Source organism: Narcine bancroftii, chromosome 4, assembly GCF_036971445.1.
Source record: "Narcine bancroftii isolate sNarBan1 chromosome 4, sNarBan1.hap1, whole genome shotgun sequence".
Classification (NCBI taxonomy): domain Eukaryota; kingdom Metazoa; phylum Chordata; class Chondrichthyes; order Torpediniformes; family Narcinidae; genus Narcine; species Narcine bancroftii.
Window position 1 is genome coordinate 274,553,410 of NC_091472.1, and position 20,736 is coordinate 274,574,145.

At 39.9% G+C, this 20,736-nt stretch overlaps 1 protein-coding gene and 1 pseudogene across 34 annotated transcripts in view; one reads left to right on the forward strand and one right to left on the reverse strand.

Annotated features, from left to right (window-relative positions):
* The window catches only part of kynu (kynureninase), a 207,536-nt gene that overhangs the window by 68,854 nt on the left and 117,946 nt on the right, over window positions 1-20,736 (reverse strand). The gene's annotated exons all lie outside the window — the stretch shown is intronic.
* Window positions 6,802-6,869, forward strand: LOC138762562 (U6 spliceosomal RNA; annotated as a pseudogene).

The window sequence follows — 20,736 nt, forward strand, 5'->3', positions numbered from 1 at the left end:
TTTTTGGCCTAAAAATGAGCCAGGATGTGTTCCAACAGAAAATCCATGAGACCTACAGAGGGTGCAAAGGTACTGCTGGCATCATGGATGACGTCCAGGTTTTTATCAGAGATGGAAAAGCTTATGACATTCATCTACATGAGGCCATGGAGAAAACAAGAGTAGCTGAAATTAAACTTAATGCAGACAAATGCACTATAAAAGAGAAGGAATGCCAAATTCTTTGGAATGGTGTACACTCCTGATGGGGTAAAGCCAACCCCAGAGAAGGTTAAAGCCATTGCTGAGATGGAGCACCCCAAGGACAAAAAGGAACTCAGAAGTTTCCTTGGGTTGGTCCAATACCAGAGTTCCTTCATACCACATATGTAAAACTTCACAGGAAACATCAGAGAGTTGCTGAAGGAAGATATGGAATTTCAGTGGTCAGAGAAAAAGCCCTCACTCTGCAAGTAGATGCCTCTAACAGTGCAGCATTAGTACAAGAAGGAAAACCAATAGCTTTTGCCTCAAAAACACTAACAATAGCAGAGACCAGACATGCCAATATTGAAAGAGAGCTGTTGGCGATCGTTTATAGATATGAAAAGTTTCACAAGTTTCTGTATGGAAGAAAGTTTATAGTGGAAAATGATCATTGCCCACTGGAACACATCCAGAGAAAAAACCTAAACAAGGCACCAGCTAGACTGCAGAGATTATTTCTATGACTACAATGCTATGACTTAGACTTAAAATTCATCCCAGACAAAGAGGTGGTGCTTGCTGATACCTTATCACAACTTTCCCTGAATGAAAAATATGAAATGGAAGACATGGGATCAACATTTTGTCATTGTGACCAGTAATATATTAAGCCAGATCAGAGAAGAAACCTGTAAGGATGATATGTGGCACATGCTTTCTCAACAAATAATATAAGGATGGCCAGAGAGGATAAAGCAGATACAGCCTTCAATATGTCAATATTGGACTATCAGAGATGATATATCATTGGAGAATAGTGTTCTGCTGGCTGGATCAAGACTGATTATACCTGAAACAATGCAGAAAAAGATTCTCCAGAAAATACATGAAGGTCACATGGGAATGGTGAAATCTAAACTCAGAGCGAAGTCAGCAATGTACTGGACTGGAATATACAAAGACGTTGAAAATATGGTGGTTACATGTCAAATATACCAAAAGTGCAGAAACACACAACAGAAAGATGAAATGATTTCCACACAAGTACTTGCCAGGCCATGGTACACAATGGGAGCAGACTTGTTCACCAAGAACCAGGAGTGGTATTTAATAGTAGCCTATTACTATTTTAAGTTTTCAAAAGGTGAAAGACCTGAGAGCGTCAACTATCACCTCAGAAATGAGAGTGCTCCTTGTTGAACAAGGAATCCCCGAGCAAGTAATATGTAACAATGGAACACAGTTCATGTCACAAGAATTCAGAAATCTGGCTGCAGAGTATGGGTTTGGTATCACTACATCATCCCCATACTACCCCAAAGGTCATGGGTTCATTGAAAGACAAGTGCAAGCTGTGAAATGCACACTAGTTAAGTGTCACAAAACAAAAGAAGACCCATTCTATCATTACGAGCAAGGGATGACGTGAAGTCCCTGGCAAAACTTCTAAACAACATGACATATAAAACAACTCTTCCAAGCAACATATACCCTCCAGAAGACCAGGAGGAAACCAGAAGGAGACTATCTGACATGCAAGAAGGAGGACACCAGCATTATAACAAACATGCACAAATGTTGCCAGAACTCTTCAGAGGGTAGCATGTGCACATTCAAGAGCCAATTTTGAAAACATGGACCCCAGCAAAGATCATCAGAGAGGCTGAGATACCATGATTACACATTGTCAAGATAGACTCTGGCAATCAGCTGAGGAGGAGCAGAATTCACATCTGGCCAACACAAAATGTGATGAAGCAGGAAGTTTTAATACCAGCAAAGCCTGCAACACCAATATCAAGTGATGTATCAAGTGAAGAGACCACAACCACTAATACCGAAACATCAACACAGCAGTTGTCAGGTGAAGCACAACAAGCTACATCACCTACACGTGGACCAGCAATACAAAGCCCAATGGTCACAGCCAAATCCACCAGATGGCGAAGCAACATAATGCCGCCAGCGTGATATCTGTAATGATAGTGATCACGGTTGCAAGGCAACTAGCAATTCCTTACTGTTTGATTAGACTTGGCTGCCAGCAGGGGGCTGATACAGAGTATGCTGGAACTGTAATGGAGGCTTGCAGCCTCATGGCATGTCTCATGTGCTGTTTATGGAAATTTTAAAGTAAAGAGCCTTTTCCTTCATCTATGTGTTGTCCTGAGGACTCACACATACGAATGCAAGGTGAAACAATATTAATGAGAAATAGTTAAAAATAGTTGTGTAAATAAACTAGTTACTTAATTTGGACTGGAAAGAAAGTGATAAAGAACTTTTTTTATCTTGAGAAGGAGGGATGTTCTATAGTCAGGATTATTTTGTATCCACGTAAGAATATACCATTCTCACTGTAGTAACTGTAGTGCACCACTGTGGGGCATATGTATGAGTGTGTGTGAACAGTTTCCTGAGATAGTGGAATGCATCAGTTAGCAAAGGCTCTTCTGCTATCTGAATCTTGCATCTCTAAGTTATTTAAGAAGCCTCCCAAGTGACACAGAGGCATAACACCTTCCACCAGCCCCCAATGATAGATGGTGGTGATGCTCGTGAGCCATGCAGCGACAATTGTTACTGTCAGTGTTACTCACCCTAATTCATATTTGCAAACAAGACTCAAGGGATATTTTGGGGAAAAAGAGTGGGTCTTATTTGCTGTCAAATACAGTACTTTTCTAACTATTTAAATGGTAGCAGCTTTGCTGTGATATTTTATATTTTGTGGAAATAATTATATTCTAAACTGAAATGTCACAATTGTACATTTAATAATTTATCTACTGTTTAAAAAAAAATCATATGAAGGTTGATGTTGGCTTAAAAAATATAGCAACACCACAATAAAGGCCAAATGCTGCCTGGAAGTTTATCCCTCACTGGTAGTGGAGGGATGTCTTATTAACCATATAACCATATAACCATTTACGGAGCGGAAACAGGCCATGTTGGCCTTTCAAGTCCACACCAGTTCACTGATTTTGTGTGCCCTCTTCAGGCATTTGTGATTTTAAGTTTGATCAAACAGTGCATCTTGTTCGGCGGGCAGCAACCTCCTTTGAATAAGACCGCAGAGCCCACCTCACTGACAAAAGACAAAGGAGGAAAAACCCAACACCCAACCCCAACCAACCAATTTTCCCCTGCAACCGTGTCTGCCTGTCCCGCAATGGACTTGTCAGCCACAAACGAGCCTGCAACTGACGTGGACATTTACCCCCTCCATAAATCTTTGTCCGCGAAGCCAAGCCAAAGAAGATTTTAAGTGTAGTGTAAAAGACAAAGGAGGAAAAACCCAACGCCCAACCCCAACCAACCAATTTCATCCCCAACCATTCTTGAATGTATTATGAAGGCAATGGAATGAATAATGGATACATGTCATTTTCTGGGGTCTTCTCACTCAGAATATTTTCAGTAGCTATCCCCAGGTTTGCATTTAGTGCAATAGCTTTGGTAGGTTAATGGCAGTACATTTATATTTAAGCTATTAAGAATTGATTATGAAGACCAAAGTAATTGCTCAAACTCATCAGTGACCCTATTGATGGTAGTTAGTTATGTCAAAATTGGGTTAATGGAAGTTAATTTTCATTTGACTCTTTCATCGCAGATCAAATTATTAATTCCAGCAAACAATGTCTGTAAATCAGTAGCTCCCTCTGCAATTTTGTCTGCTGCCAGTTGCATTTAATTAACACAAAAAGTTTAAAGCCTAAATAAATAATTTTATTATTCATGTCAATTTCCATTTAGAAAACTGAGAACATCTAAATTAATAGAGCTAAGTCTGATCTATACTGCTTATTTTTCAGTCATATTAGTTTCATAACCAGATAACGAATAGTTTCTCATAGATAAATCATATATGTGTTTCTTTCGTAGATCATGATTCTTCCCCATTAAGAAAAATAATCCTGAATATTCTTTCTGATAACTAAGCAATCAGAGTGAAAAAAACCTTCAAACTGTAGAAATCCATTTGCCTTTAAAAAAAGTTAAATTCTGAAACATTTAGGTAAAACCATAACTTCATATTTCTTTATATCCCAAAGCCATTGATTAACTAAGAATTGTTAGCTGAGATATACTGAGGAGGATTCTCATTTGATGGTCTTGAATGCGTTTTTTGTTAATGTAACAAGACAACGAGTTAGACAACAGACTCGCCAAGGCAAATAGCGCCTTTGGAAGACTACACAAAAGAGTCTGGAAAAACAACCAACTGAAAAACCTCACAAAGATAACCGTATACAGAGCCGTTGTCATACCCACACTCCTGTTCGGCTCCGAATCATGGATCCTCTACCGGCATCACCTACGGCTCCTAGAACGCTTCCACCAGCGTTGTCTCCACCCCATCCTCAACATTCGTTGGAGCGCTTTCATCCCTAACGTCGAAGTACTCGAGATGGCAGAGGTCGACAGCATCGAGTCCACGTTGCTGAAGATCCAGCTGCGCTGGGTGGGTCACGTCTCCAGAATGGAGGACCATTGCCTTCCCAAGATCGTGTTATATGGCGAGCTCTCCACTGGCCACCATGACAGAGGTGCACCAAAGAAGAGGTACAAGGACTGCCTAAAGAAATCTCTTGGTGCCTGCCACATTGACCACCGCCAGTGGGCTGATATCGCCTCAAACCGTGCATCTTGGTGCCTCACAGTTCGGCGGGCAGCAACCTCCTTTGAAGAAGACCGCAGAGCCCACCTCACTGACAAAAGGCAAAGGAGGAAAAACCCAACACCCAACCCCAACCAACCAATTTTCCCCTGCAACCGTGTCTGCCTGTCCCGCATCGGACTTGTCAGCCACAAACGAGCCTGCAGCTGACGTGGACATTTACCCCCTCCATAAATCTTCGTCTGTGAAGCCAAGCCAAAGAAGAAGAAGAAACAAGACTACAAGAGATGATATAATTTACATATAATATGGCAAAGTATTTGACAAACCACTACAAGCTGAAAAATCAGAAAAGTAAAAACATGTGAGAGCAAAAAGAATAAAGTTAACTGGATCCAAAATTATACCAATGGGAGGAAATAAAGTACAGTTGTTGAAAATTATCTCATAGGCATGATGACTGTTTGCAATCAGTTCTGCAGGACTCAATGTTGATGCTTGAACAATGTATCAATGAATTAAATTTAAATGCCAGGTACTTGTTCCAGAAGTTGACAGCTTATAAAAGATTTGCCAAGAAGTTGATTGTAAGGACTAAAGCTGTCAATGTGAAGTACCAAGGCATAAACGAACTGGTTTTTTTTGTGTAAAGTAGTCGAATATAATCTGGAGAATGCCAAGAAACACAAAGTCTGCAGATGCTGGAATCTTGAACAAAAATTAAATGCTGCAGGGACTCAGAACAGACAGCATCCGTGTATAGAATTTCATGTGAAGGCCTTTATCGTGGTGACAACAAAGTGAAATTGAAAACATCAAGCAGAAAAGTGGGAACAAGATCTAAACAAAGATAAAAAAATGAAAAATGGGAAAAGCTATGCCCCGGAACTATGAAAAATACAATAAACACGAGGTTATGCATGATACAATATAATTGGTTACACAGGCTATATACCACGCCCCAAAAGTTAAATAAACGGGACCCAACAGTATCAGATAGATGTTTTCGCTGTAAGAAGGAAACAGGAACAACTGTACATCCAATTTGGGCATGTGAGAAAGTGGAAAAGTTTTGGGAAGATCTAAATCAGGTATTAAATTAAATCTCAAAAAGCAACAGACCCAAAAATCCAGAGATCTTTCTTCTAAGTAATATAAGAAGTAAAGAACTAGGCCTCAATTTGGATGAAGCACAAAAAAGATTTATTATGATAGCCTTAGCTGTAACAAAAAAATGTACAATGTCAACCTGGAAATCAGAAGAGAGCCTGAGAGTACAGCAATGGTACATAGAAATGAATAAATGTATTCCATTAGAAAAAAATAACATATAATTTAAGAAATAACTTCACAGTATTCGAACAAATTTGGGAACCGTACATGGAACACAACAGAGAGGACCTACCGCGGACCTTCACCCCCTAAAATGACAGAAGGAGAAGAAGACGAAATGAACTGACCCAGTGTGTAAAAGTAGATGACACAATTTTCTTGTTTATTTTCATTGTGTGATGACATTTTTCAATGGGTTTATTGTATTATATATGTTGAATGCTTAGTGGGTAGGAAAGGGGGTGGGAAGGAGGGAGGTGGAAAAAGGGGAGAAAATGACACTGTGTATATTCAAGAGGGAAATGTTTGTGTGTATTTTGGTTAATATGGTTCATAGTGTGAAAAATTTAAAAAAAATTTTTAAAACCAGAAAAGAAGTGAGGGAAGGGGCCCCAGCAGGTGCGAGAGGTGGAGAGACTGGCAGAGAGATAGAATTGTGGGCGGGGAAGAGTTCGAGAGAGGGTAACAAGGCAAGTAAATGAATAGGTGATGAAGAGATAGAAGAAAAATGGTGGCATTGCTGGAGGTGCGAGTAACGGCAGCATTGCCACTGATGTGGAGCTTGCTGAACAAGGAGCAGAGATACAGTGCTGCTCCACAGGGTTCAACCACATTAGCAGCTTTGTGCAGCCTGTTAACAGCCTATTAAAGGAGTCAATGGAGAAGATTAGCATGACGCTTGCGCAAGGATGACATGCAAATTCGTGAAGCGTTCCATTTTTTTTAAAGAAAAAATGGGAAAAAAGGCTTTTTAAATTAATATCATGCAACTGCAGGATCTGTGCCCAAGACGACTGTGTCCATGCTCTGTGTTGCAGACTCTAAGGGAGCAGCAGACTAGAACACCAGAAAGAGAGAGAATACCAACCCCTTCCCTCCACTGAAAGGAAACAGAGGAGATGACCCTACAGGAAAGGTGACTATTGTAGTGGAACAGTGAGGGGCTCAAAGGATGAAGGACTCATAAACGTTGCAGTTCAGTGACTTGCAGTCGAGGGCCTCGTGGAACTGGGATTCATCAGGTGTGGGGGCAAGAAGGGCTCCCAAAAACCCTTGGAGCACTGGAGGCTTCCGGATGTTGGAGCTTTGGATCTGGAGCTTGGGTTGCTGATGGATCAAATAAGGGTCTGTGCTGTTTCAAAGGCTATAGGAATATTGGAAGCAAATCCACAGACACTCCAAACTCTGAAGGGTCTCTCTTCAGCTATTCTTTCTCTCTTACTCTAAGTCAGGGGTCAATAAACCTTTTAAACCATTGACCCTCTTCACGGAATCCTTGATCTGTCATTGACCCCCAAGCATGTAAAATAAATAAATATTTTTTTATCAATTTAACAATTCTCTATAGCTTACATTTATTGATCCCTTGATAGTCCAATCGACTATCAATATAGACCACTTTGCTGACCCCCTGCTCTAAATGGTGCCAGACTCTTTGTCTGGTGCCATCAGTATCGCCTGCTCCAACAATGTCATGAAGTTTGCAGATGACACAACAATAGTTGGCCACATCAGCAACAATGATGAGTCGCACTAGAGAAAGGTGGAAAACCTTGTGAAATGTTTTAAGAGTAACAATCTGAATCTCAGCATGGACAAGGAATGATGATTGTGGACTTCAGGAGGATGATCAATGGCCACCCTCCACTACACATCAACAAGTCTATAGTAGAGAGAGTGGAGACCACCAAATTCCTTGGAGTCTACTTTAGTGACCCATCATGGAAACGTAACATCTCCTTACTTGTCAGGAAAGTGTAACAGCATCTGCACTTCCTGAGAAGACTGAAGCGGGCAAGGCTATGGGCCACCATAATGTCACCCTTCTATAGGAGCTCTAATGAGAGCATCCTGGCTGACTGCATCACAGTGCGGAACGTTTGCTGCAGAGAGATAGATCAGAGGTCAATCCACAAGACCATAAGGATGGCAGAGAGGATCGCTGGAGTCTCCCTCCTCCCCATTGGCGTGATCTACCATGATTGTTGTCTGAAGAGTGTGTGCAAAATCACAGAGGACTCCATGCACCCTGCACACAGTATCTTTCAGCTACTCCCATTGAAGAAGAGATACAGGAGTGTCAGAGCCAGGCTGAGGAACAGCTTTCTCCCCACGGGCAGTGAGACTTCTGAAAGACTAAAGGAACTGCTCACACTAACCATCCAGGACTCTCATTTGGACAAAACAATATTTATTTATATGTGGAGATAAAATACTTGTCCTTCTATCTGTTGTTCATCTGTATGTGCATTATGTCTCTTTGTATCTGCATGTTTTGCACCAAGAACTGGAGAACGCTGTTCCATTGGGTTGCACTGGTACAATCAGATGACAATAATCATGACTTGTCTGACTTATGAAAGGCAGAAAGAAGTTTCATGTAATATTAGATTTTCTGTATTATTACATGACAATAAATGAATCTTGAAGCATTGGAACCAGATGTTCATGCTGTTAGGTTTCAACCTGTCCAGTAGGAATATGACATGTTCTCCAGTTTACAACAGCTGTGGCCGAGCTCAGATATCTGTGCAGGAATGGTTGAGGAAGTACAATGGTGAGTTCAGAAAGCTAGAGTCGCGAGGCACAAACTGAGTGCAGGCATTTCATTAAGTGGTCATCCAAATCTGTGTTTGGTCATACCAGTGTAGAGGAGGCCACACTGGGTACACCAAATGTAAGTGAGGTTGGATGATGTGCACATAAAGCTCTGCCTCAGCTGGAAGGTCTGTTTGTGGTCGTGGATGGAGGTGGAGCCAGAGATAGGAAGAGGTTTTACACTTCCTGTGAATAACAGCAGAAAGCACCTAGTGGGTTCAAGGATGAGTCTTCTTTATTTGCTGAGATATTAAACCTAAAAGGGAAAATTATGCTGGAACCACAATATATAGAAATACACACACACACACACACACACATATATTTAAAAATAATCAAAAATAATCATTTCTGAGGTCCAGTCACCACATTACAAGAAGCATATGATATTAGCACAGAGTATTAAAAGGCTTTTGCCAAAAATAGATATCATCAGTAAAAATTCTATCCTTTTATGCATACTTCATTTTTTGATTGATGCATATTATTTACATCCCAGTAGCCCAATTTAGTTTAAAGTGATTTTCTCCACTTGATTTGATACAATTTACCAAGGCAACTGACAGTGAAAGGTCTCCATAAAAATAGAAAATACTGGAAACACAAAGTAGGTTAGACAGCATCTGTGGAAAGAAACTGAGTAAATACCTCATATTTCAGGCTTCTACCATTTTTGTTTTTTTTTTTCCCCCAATTGGATAATTAAAAAAATGTAAACCTGATCATAAAGCAAGCTACTTGATAAAATATTCAAGGCTCCTTTTTCGAGATTCAATTTTTTTTGGGGTCACATAATAAATAAATAAAATGTAAGATTCTGTACATGGTAGGCTTCGTTTGCCAGAGGGCAAACCATGAGCATTGCCTGGTGTCCCCAAGAATAGGAAAAAGAAAAGAGAGGCCCTTCAGAGACACAGATCCACCTCCAGCACTCCTGCAACCTCTGCTCAAACCATTGGCAGCCTGAGCTCCAATTCCAAACCTCTAATATGATCAGGATGCCTTCAATGTCTTAGGCACTTTGGGTATCCTTTCTAACCCTTGACACCCTCTCCAATCCCAGCTCTGATACTTGGTTTCTGTGAACTAGTTGCCTGAAGCCCACAGCCTATGTAGGTTTTTCAGTTGCCCTTGCTCTCACTGGTCAACTGCCACGGTCATCTCCCACGTTTTTTCTTCGCACCGTGGAGTGTTCTTCCCCATGTCTGGTAGCCTGCGCCGGTCCATTCCCACAACCCCTTCCCCTATCGAGTCTTCACTCCTCATGGTACACTGCCTAGCATAGGTGTCACCATTTTGGGTACAAATTCCATGGTTGCAGGATTTTAAAATAAATACTGTGAGCTCCTTTAACAGGTTGCTTGAAGTCAGAATGGAACCATCGGCAACACAACTGGGTAGTAAGACCCTGTGGAGTACTGTTAAGTCTTCACTCTCCCCTTTCCTGATTTTGCACCAGTGGCGGTGATGGAATTACAGAAGATTTGACAGCACCACCATTGTTTTTTTTTCCTTCTGGGTGACGATGGGGGAAGAATACAACAAGCCTCACCAACTTTGCAGAAGTTATTTTCTTCTAAAATTCGAAGGTTGTTTACTTCAGAATCAGTTGAATTGATGAGTCATGACCACTATTATCAGTGATCAAATGGTTCCTTGCAGGCAATTTTTAGAACACTTTCTCAAAATCAGTGGTTCTCAACCTTTTTCTTTCCATTCACATACCACTTTAAGTATTCCCTGTGCCATTTGGTGCTCTGTGATGAGTAAGGCATTACTTAAGGTGGTGTGTGGGTGGAAAGAAAAAAATTGAAAACCACTTTTTAAATCATACCTAATTGACTCATTATGTGCACGGTTCTATAACTCCAAAGGAAATAAGTCAATGATTTTTTTTTTCTCTCGAGCAAAATATTTCAGTAACGATTGGGTCTAGAGCAGTGGTTCTCAAACTTCCCTTCCCGTTCACACACCACCTTAAGCAATCCCTTACTCATCACAGAGCACTTATGTCATAAGGATTACTTAAAGTGGTCTGTGAGTGGAAAGAGAAAGGTTGAGAATGTATCCTTTGCAAAAACTTGATTAAAAGCCTTCCCTCAAAAAAGTCACCGACAAAATGGAAGCAAACAAGAAAATCTTCTGATGCTGGGTCCAATGCAGAACACAAAAGTGTAAGAGAAACTTAGCAGGCCATGCCATGCCTGGAGAAAGTAAAAAGTTGATATTTCTGTCCTGAGCCCTTCCTCAGAGGTGCCAAATATCAGACAGATGTCTAAATAAGAAGGTGGGGTGAGGGGTGGGGGGGTGGGGTGGAGGGAGAGAAAATATAAGCTTCATCAAAATACAATGGACCTTATGCACTATTGGTTTTATACCTTTTATTTCAGCTGGGAAGTACACAGGTAAATAAACACATATGCAAGTCAGTTCACAGAACTTTAAGCAGTTGGATCCTTTATGAATGTACTCAAATTCAGGTTCAAAACAATAACTTTTGTCTTTTTTTTGCAATCAAAAATTATTCATCTCAAAAGCAAAATACAATAGCAATTACCCCCAGGTCATTTTGCATTCTGTTGGACCAGTGATGGGAAAGGGTGACATGTGGCACAATCAACAGAATTCCAGCATGAAGCAATTTCAGAGATAAAGATCAAGCCAGAAGGGGCTTAGGAGAGATATTGGAATTTGCTCAGGGCAAAGGTCAAATGATGAAGGTAAATCATTCACTTCATTAACAACCATCCCAGTTCTGGGAAGAATTTGTTGCCCCTCACAAGTTCTCACAATGACATGCTCAGGACAACATTGTCCGTATTCTGTAACTGTCTCATTGGAAGAATATTATTCCAGGAGTGAAATAATCCATCAAAAGTCACTTTGAGGCACATTGATGACTCATTCCTCTCCTTACTTAATAAGTCAGATATATAAATCGAAAGATCTGTGTGGAAATAAATTATATAAAATGAATGTTAAGTGTGCCCATTTAAATGTGATTTAAAGGCTCCAATTAATTTTGGTTAAAAGCAATCGATCAACCACATCTGCAATAGTAGTCTCAGGAAGTTGAAGGCTGTCCCAGAGATGGTAAAACATATTCTCTTCATTTATTCTTGTTCTTACATTCTGTGTCAAAAGAGCTCAAATGTGTTTTGAAGACCAAATGAAAATTTTGAATTGGATTGTTAGGCTATTTCTCATAAAAGACAGCTAATTTTATTAATGGATTTTATCCCAATTTCGCTCCCCTGTGCTTTTTTTTTTAATACGGACTTGTGGTGTCTTTCTCACTGAATAGTTCTATCCTCTTTTTACTTCAGACAAATGTTTACATAAAGCAGATCTGTTCAATTTTGTCATCACACAAATTTATAAAACGAAAGGAGAGTTTTATTTTAAAATGAACATCTAAACATCATTAAAAAATCAATGAAAATGCAGTAAATCCCTCCCCCCCACCAGTATCCATCACCTATGTAGATCGGTGGATGCCAGATAAGTGAATGTGCCAATTGTTTGAGATTGCGTGCTGCATGGATTGACAAACTGATCGCTAGGGGGCCACGATTTTAAACTTATGTATTTTTACCTTTTTATTTTCTGCCATTTTTTTTGCCAGTAGTTTGAGGCTGTCAATTGCTTGAATTTAAGATAACTGTGATTTTACTGTAATAGCAATTCATTTCAGGCGAGACAAGCTGTGGAAACCAACTAGTGCCATTATGTCAATTCTTGTTAATAAGATGGAAGCAAGAGAGGATACAAACCACCTCTATATGAAGTGGAGAAATTAAAGTGTTCCAAATATTGTTTTCCCTGGGAAAAAAAATAAAGCTTGGTTAAATTGCTGAGGTGTTAATTGGACCCGAATAGAAAATTACAGTTGGGCTTCAGTAGAGATTAACATTCTTAAAACTCTTACACTAATTGAATTGATTTTGCTATGAACCCAAAATGGCAACCATAAACGAGTAACTTGATGTATGCAATCTGCATGGTAGATTTTATTACTGGGGCACACATAGAAAGCAAAAGGAATGTTCAGTTTAAAACTATTGTGCTCAGGTTAACAATATATCTCTGCAAAAGTTCCAATGTCAAATCTTGCCTCAATAATTGAGCTTACTCAAAGTGGAGTGCCAAGAGTCAAGGAATTATGATCAGCTTTTTGACGGAAATCATGCCAAATTAGTTTCAACTGTTATTAAATATGACAATTGTTCAGGGCAGCAGGAATAACATTACATGAGAATAAATAGCAGTTTGTTACAAAAAAATACAACTTTAAACTAATTCAACTGCTGTGGAAGTGGTAATAATCATTTTCAATTTGATTTCTGATTTCACTTGACAGGTCAGTTCTAAAATGTCTGTTTAATTTGTTGCAAATAGCAAAAACAAGAGTATCTTCAAAAATTTTATAAATGTAATTTAACTTCCTCACCCCACCTCAGAAATATGAAGAAAGTAGCTGGTTGTCTGCAGTGGCACTTTCAGGGAGTACCATAAGATAGGCTCCAATGCTTGCTTGAAATATAATTTCAGTGAAAAGTAGATATTTTTAAATAGCTAAATTGTTTGGTTATTTTTAAATATATATTTGTTGTTGGAAAAAAGTCAGAATTTCTAACAAAAATAACCGTTTTGAACTATAGAACTATTGAATGTTACAGCACAGAAAAACAGGCCATTCGACCTGCTGGTCTGTGCCGACCAATGAAACTAGCTAGTCCCACTGACCTACCTTAATTCTATAACCCTCCAGACTCCTCCTAATTATGTATTATCCAATTTATTTTTAAATATCAAGATTGAATCTGCATTCACTACATCAGATGGCAGCTCATTTCACACTCCTATCACTCTAAATGAGAAACTTTCTCCGAGTGTTCCCCTTGTACGTCTCCTCTTTCAGCCTAAAGCTACGATTTCTTGTATTTATCTCTCCCAAACGAAGTGGAAGTACTCTACTCACATCTACTCTGTCTATACCCCTCATAATCTTATAAATCTCTATCAAGTTTCCCCCCCTTTCTTTGTTCCAAGGAATATAGTCCAAAACTGTTTAATCTTTCCTGGTAATTCAACTCCTGAAGACCCAGAAACTTCTTCGCAAATCTTCTCTGAACTCTTTCAATCTTATTGATATCTTTCCTGCTTCTAGACTACCAGAACTGCACACAATATTCTGAGTGTGATCTCAACAATGACTTGAATAACTTCAACATAACATCCCAACTTCCATGCTCAATACTCTGATTTATAAAGGCTAATATGCCAAAAGCTTTCTTTACAACCCTGTCCACCTGCAACACCACCTTCAGGGAACAATGTATATGTATTCCCAGATCTCTTTGCTCCTCTGCACTCCTCAATGGCCTACCATTTACTATGTATGTCCCACCTTGATTTGCACTTCCAAAGTGCAACACCTCTCACTTATCTGCATTAAATACCAACAGCCATTTACTAGCCCACTTCTGAGCTGGTCGAGATCCCCCTACGAGCTTTGAAAATCTTCCTCACAGTCCACTACGCCTCCTATCTTTGTGACATCAGCAAACTTGCTGATCCAATTCACCACATTATCATCTAAGTCATTTATATAATAATGGTCCCAACACAGATCCCTGAGGCACACCATTTGACATAGACCTCCAGTCTGAGAAGAAACCATCCACCACCACTCTGTTTTCTTCCACCAAGCCAATTTCAAATCCAGTTTGCAACCTTCTGAACTAACCTCTCATGTGAAACCTTGCCAAAGGCCTTAGTAAAGTCCATATACACAAAATCCACAGCCTTTCCCTCATCAACCTTCTTGGTAACTTCCTCAAAAAAACTCTACAAGATTTGTTAAACATGACCTACTTTTATAGATATTATTGGGTCATTGTTATAAAGTTTTAAAAACATACAGTACTTCCTTTCAAACCAAGGTAGAATGTTATGCATCCATTAAATATTGAGTTTACCTCCCAATTAAATAAATCAACTGAAGTCATTTGCAGGGACATCCCTTATTATCTGTCCTGGTTCCCCACAAACATTCTCACACTTCTTTAACCACTACAGTCCTTGTGGTGCAGTTAGTCTTACAATGCCAAAATAATGATGCTGGGAACTTAATAGTGAGATCATATTGATTGAAGGGTGTATAGCTTGCAAGAAATTACAGAAGGTATGATTTGAATGCCTTCATATAGGGCAGCCCATTTGCATAGCAGTTCCCTTTCTTGGAAACTGGGTTTGATCCAGAGCATGTCTGTGTGGAATCTGCATATTTTCCATGTGACTGTGTGGGATTTCGCTGGGCTCTCCAGTTACCTCCCACATCACAAAAAATGCATGGCAGATTAATTGACAACCTGTATGGCAGCTAGCTGCCATAAAAGGAAGACAAAATAAATAACCTCAGCAACGACGCCAAGGGGGAGCATCCACGGGCATTTCCCCCACCCCTCAAATGAGTTGCTGTGGCCCCTATTGTTTTTCAGTCATTGCTAGCCATTAGACCCCCACCCAAATCCCCCCCCACGTCATTAGCCGCGTCACTTGCATGCGTCAAATGTCCGTAGCGTCTAGTGACGCTTGATGCAATAAAAGGAGCACCCTAGTCTCCCACGTTCGAGGGAGCGAATAATGTTAACAGGTAGGTCCCGGTGTCCAATAGTATTCCCCGCCTTGACCAGCTAGCATCTCCCCCCTCCACCACCGCTGAACGAGCCCCCTCTAACATTTACTCATTCTGGTGTTGATCCTAAATAAACTGAGTGCGGAGGAAAAGAATAAAAAAATGATGCAAAAGTAAACAATGAACAGACTGTGACTCCTTCACAGAGCAGTTACCAGTTTTAGTGATGGAAAAGAATTATGAAATACTGGATTTTAGTGGAAGTATCAAAGAGCTAAGCACCCTTGAAAATGGATAAGTGACAATGACCTGGTGAAATTTAACACAAGCTTCAAGAAGAAGCAAAAGTCAAATTAGAGATTATGATTGCAATTTTTCAATCTTATTTGGCTCTCAGGATTGGAGGACTGTAAGCATTGTTTAGAGAAAAATAGACCTCAGTGATGAACAAATTATTGAAATCTATTCCAAGAAATAGTAAACACATTTGTTTAAAAATGTACAGATTAGTTAAGGCAGTCAGCATAAATTTATTGAAGGAAGATCACATGTTCACAAGATAACTTGTTTGAAGGATAAGCAATTGAAAGAAAATTGGGGAAATATATTTGATGAAATTTGTGTGGATTTCAGCAAGTTTTTCAGCAAAGTCCCAGGTAAAAGGCTGATTTAAAAAAAAAATCAATGCAGGTATCAATAAAAGGATTAAAAGTCATACAGAACTCTTCCCTTTATAAGCCATGACAAAAGAGTCCAGAGATCATGGTCATAATCTTTAGGTCACAGTTTGACTGTTAACCTTTCAGCCATCAATACTAATCCCCAATTATCTATATTAGGTTCACATCCCTCTCTGCCTAAAATGCCTGCAATCAAATAAAAGGAAAGAGCAGATATATTAGGCCTATTTCCTTCAAGCCGGTTACTTAATTCAGATATTTGGCTGGTGGTGAGAGGATTCCGATCTTTTCTATACAATAGGAACATCAGATCTTTCCTATACAATAGGAACATCACCCACAATGCAATTTGTCCCCAAGATGACTGTGGTAGAGTGGAAACAGTCATCCATTGCTTTGCAAAATTCAGATTTGCTAAGAGTGGGTAGTGAAGGTTGCAAGGGTCCATCACAATCGCTCCACAGCAGATGCAGTATCATTGACTCTCCACTCAGCTCTGGATCACCTAGAAAATAACAACTCATGCAGACATCTGCACCATTGACTACAGCTCAGCCTTCAACACTATTATTCCCTCAAGCTCCAAACCCTGGGCCTCTCCACCCACTTCTGCAACTGATCTTTGACTTCCTCATCAGAAGGCCACAGTCAGTATGTATTGGAAACAATGTTTGCTTCTTACTGACAATCAACACAGACAGACCTGTGCTTAGCCCAGTGCTCTACTCACTCTGCACCTATGACTGTATGGGTAGGCACAATTTAAATGCTATCTTCAAATCATGGTTGTCAGCAGAATCACAGAGAGCACTGAAGACGCATACGGGGGTCGGGGGGGGGGGAGGGCGGTGGTGGGGAGATAGATCAGGTTGTTGAATGGTGCCACAACAACAACCTTGCACTCAATGTCTGCAAAGCCAAGGTGATGATTGTAGACTTCAGGAGGAAGTTAGGAATACATGAACCAGTCCTCATCAAGGGGTAAGCAGTGGAGAGCGTCAAGAGCTTCAAATTCTTGGGCATCAACATCTCTGAGGATCTGTCCTGGAGCCTCCATCTTCATGCATGAAGAAGGCACACCAGCAACTATACATTGTGAGACGTTTGAGGAAATTCGGTATGTCACTGAAGACTTATAAACTTCTACAGCTGTATTGTGGAGAGCATTCTAACTGGTTGCTTCACTGTCTGGCACGGATTTGCAAAGTTCAGGACAAGAAAAATCTCCAGAGGGTTGTTTACTTAACCCACAGCATCACAAGCACCATTCTTCACTCCATTAAGAAACAAGCCTCAAGGTGCCCCACCACCCAGGCCACGCCCTCTTCAGTCAGCTACCATCGGGAAAAAGGTGCAGGATCCTGAAGAAGAGCACTCAGCAGCACCAGGACAACTTCTACCCTTCCGCCATCAGCTTCGTGAATGAATACTGAACCATGGGCACTGGCTTAACCACAACTTTTTCTTGCACTAGTTTCATTTAATTTGTACGGTGATTTTTATAAACGGTTGCACTGTGACATTGTCGCAAAACAATGAATTTTGTGACATATTCATGACATTGAATTCTGATTGATTAGAACAGTTCATCTCCCATCTGCAGCACAACAAAGGACAGATCTTCCTGGGGATGAATGCAGAGACAGACATCCAGAACTGCTGGAAGACCATCAACTCTGTGAAAGATGCTCTTTGGACTGCTGGAAATTTGTTTGTTTGTCTTTTAACACATGGAGATATTGATGAGGGAATGCTGCCAACTGGGACATTCCAGGCTCCGGAACACACTGAGGTTTAGTACAGCCAACAGGAAAGCATGGTGAGAAAGGACCAAACCCTTGGGTTTGTGTTAGAGGGAAAGCTCCTTAAATAAGATTTAAGATTTATTTTATTGTCATGTCATAACACAAAAAACATAACATACACAAAATTTCCTTTTGCCTGCTGCAAAGTAAAGAAAGACTCGCCATTAATGTTGCCCGGTACTGTTGAAAATCCTCCTTCCTTATACAGCTGGGAAGTAAACAAAGTGCCACAGTAATGATATGACACTCCTCTTACAATGCCCTATACACCTGAAATAAGACTAAACAGCTTAAAAGACAAAAATCAAAAATACTGTATTTACACTGAACAAACTTCACTTACATGAATATACAAATCTTTATTTTCAGTCACATTCTTTGAAAACATTTAACCACTTCTGCATCTGCAGGTTCTGTCCCCTCCACAGAGCCACCCAAAAGACTATATCATTATTAATAATTAATCTCCCTCCCCCAAGTTTACAGATAAAGCCTCTGACAGTGGCGACTCTTACTAAGCAGGGATAAGGAGAGAATCACCCCAACCGCAAGCGGCATCCACCAGCTCTTTATCCTGAGTGACGCTATTACTGTTTCAAACAACTTTATTGAAACAGCTGCTGTGAGCAAAACAAAACCAAGGCACTCAGCTGGCTGGAAATATTTGCTCCCATCTCGACCAAAGATTTATATCTTACTTTAGAGAACATTTACTTTTCCAGTGGTTTTACTATATATAATTATTAAGATACCAGATTAATTGTGAAGAACAGCTTTACTTGATTAAAGGGGTTAAAAACCAATGCATTTTAAATCAAAATAATTGGTGGGATTAGGAACAAAATGAGATTCATTGCACAAAAGGGAAGTAAAGGCAGAAACACTTGAACAGAATACGAATATACATTTGAGGAGCTGTGGCTGACTATTATTGAACTTGGTGGTGGTAGATGGGATTAAGTTAGGCAGCTCTTTTACAACCAGCATCATATCACAGTGGGATGAATTATTTGGTAATGTGAAATTATTTTTTATCATTCTACATAATGTGGAATCTTACAACCACAAAATGAAAACTCAGCTGTGAGGCGTGATGGAAAGAAAAAGCCAACGGTGAAAATACAGATGCATTCACACTATGAATTGAAAGAAAAAAGTTAACAAAAAGGAAATAAGGGATTGCTGGTATCTTGCAAAAGTCAACAGAAGCCGATGGAGACCAATATTCACTGATGCCCAAAAGACAAATAAACAAAAAAGGTAAAATATCAGATTAAAATAGATGATCATATGGAAAATTAGCTGATACGACAGAAGATGATGAGTCTGCCAGATTGTTGGAAGTGAACCAGAATAACACATGTCCCTTTGTAAATGCCACACAAAAAACATCAAATAAAATTGATCAGCAACTTAGTCCTGAGAATGCCATTATTGCAGGAAATGAAAAAAAGCCAATACACTTCTGGGACATAAACAAGAAAGCCTGCAGTTGCTGGATAGAATGCAACACAAAATTGCTGCGGAATCTCAGCAGGTCAAGCAACATCCATAGGCCTTAAAGGATAACCAACGTTCTGGGTCTTATTCAGGTGCCTGTGTGTCTTTTGCTCATATCTTGATGAAGGGCTCAGACTCAAAACCATAGTCACCCTTTATTTCCTATCAACGCCATGTAACCTGCTGTGAGTCTCCAGAATGTTCCAGTATAACAGGAATCATACCAGTGTGGGTATAGCATTGGCTGATTGGCAGGAAGCAGACAGCTGGGAGTACAGGGATTATATTCTGGTTGGCTGCCAGTTGCTCGTGGTGTTGGGGTTGCTTTCTTAAAGTCGTATATTAATAATTTGGCTGATGAGGTGAATGGCTTTGCAGCTTTTTGCAGATAATATTAAGGTAGTGGGGGAGTAATTAGTGTTGTGGAAACAGGAAGGCTGCAGACGGACTTAGATTAGGAGAATGGTCAGAGAAGTGGCAAATTAAAGATAACGTTGGTAAGTGTACAGTCATGCAATTTAATACAAAAAAACAACATGAAGATTATTTTATCCCAATGGGGAGAAATTTGAAAATATCCAGATGAAAAATGACCTGGGAGTTACTGTGCAGGGTAGCCTGAAGGCAAACTTGCATGTTGAGTTGGTGGTGAAGGTGGTAAATGGAATGCTGGCTTTAATTTTAAGAAGAATAGAATACAAGAGCATGGAGATTACATTAAGGCTTTATAAGGCACTGGTGTGTCTTCACTTGGAGTACTGTCAACAGTTCTGGGCTCCTCGTTTAAGAAAATATGTGGCTCAGAGGAGATTCACATGGATGATTTCACGAATGAAAGGGTTATCATATGAGAAGCATTTACAGCTCTTGACCTGTACTCAATGGAATTTAGGAGAATGAGGGGAGAATCTCATTGAAACATTTAAAATGTTGTAAGGAATAAAGGTAGTAAGATCATCTCCTATGGTGGGAGAGTCTAGGACAACAGGCAATGGCTTAGCTAGAGGGGGAGCAGGGGAGGACATACTTAAAAGTGGTGTCTTTTCAGCAATTATTTTCCCCTTGTGTGATAAAAGTCGAACCTCATTATTTTTTTAATTGTTTTTTTTTAATTTTATTGCATAGTTTTGGAAGAACTTTCTGGATTCATTTATTACTTTATTCGACCAACCTCCCCGTGTTTTGAACCATGTACTCAGTCTCCTGTGATGCGCTGATGGCTGCTGGTAGCCTGGTATCTGGGGAACCAACAAACTGGGACGTCATCACCTCCTATTGGATACTGGATGTCACAAGCCACAACCCCAGATATATGCAAGTTTCATACATAATGACACCATTATTGAAAAGTTAAATTAATGAATGCAG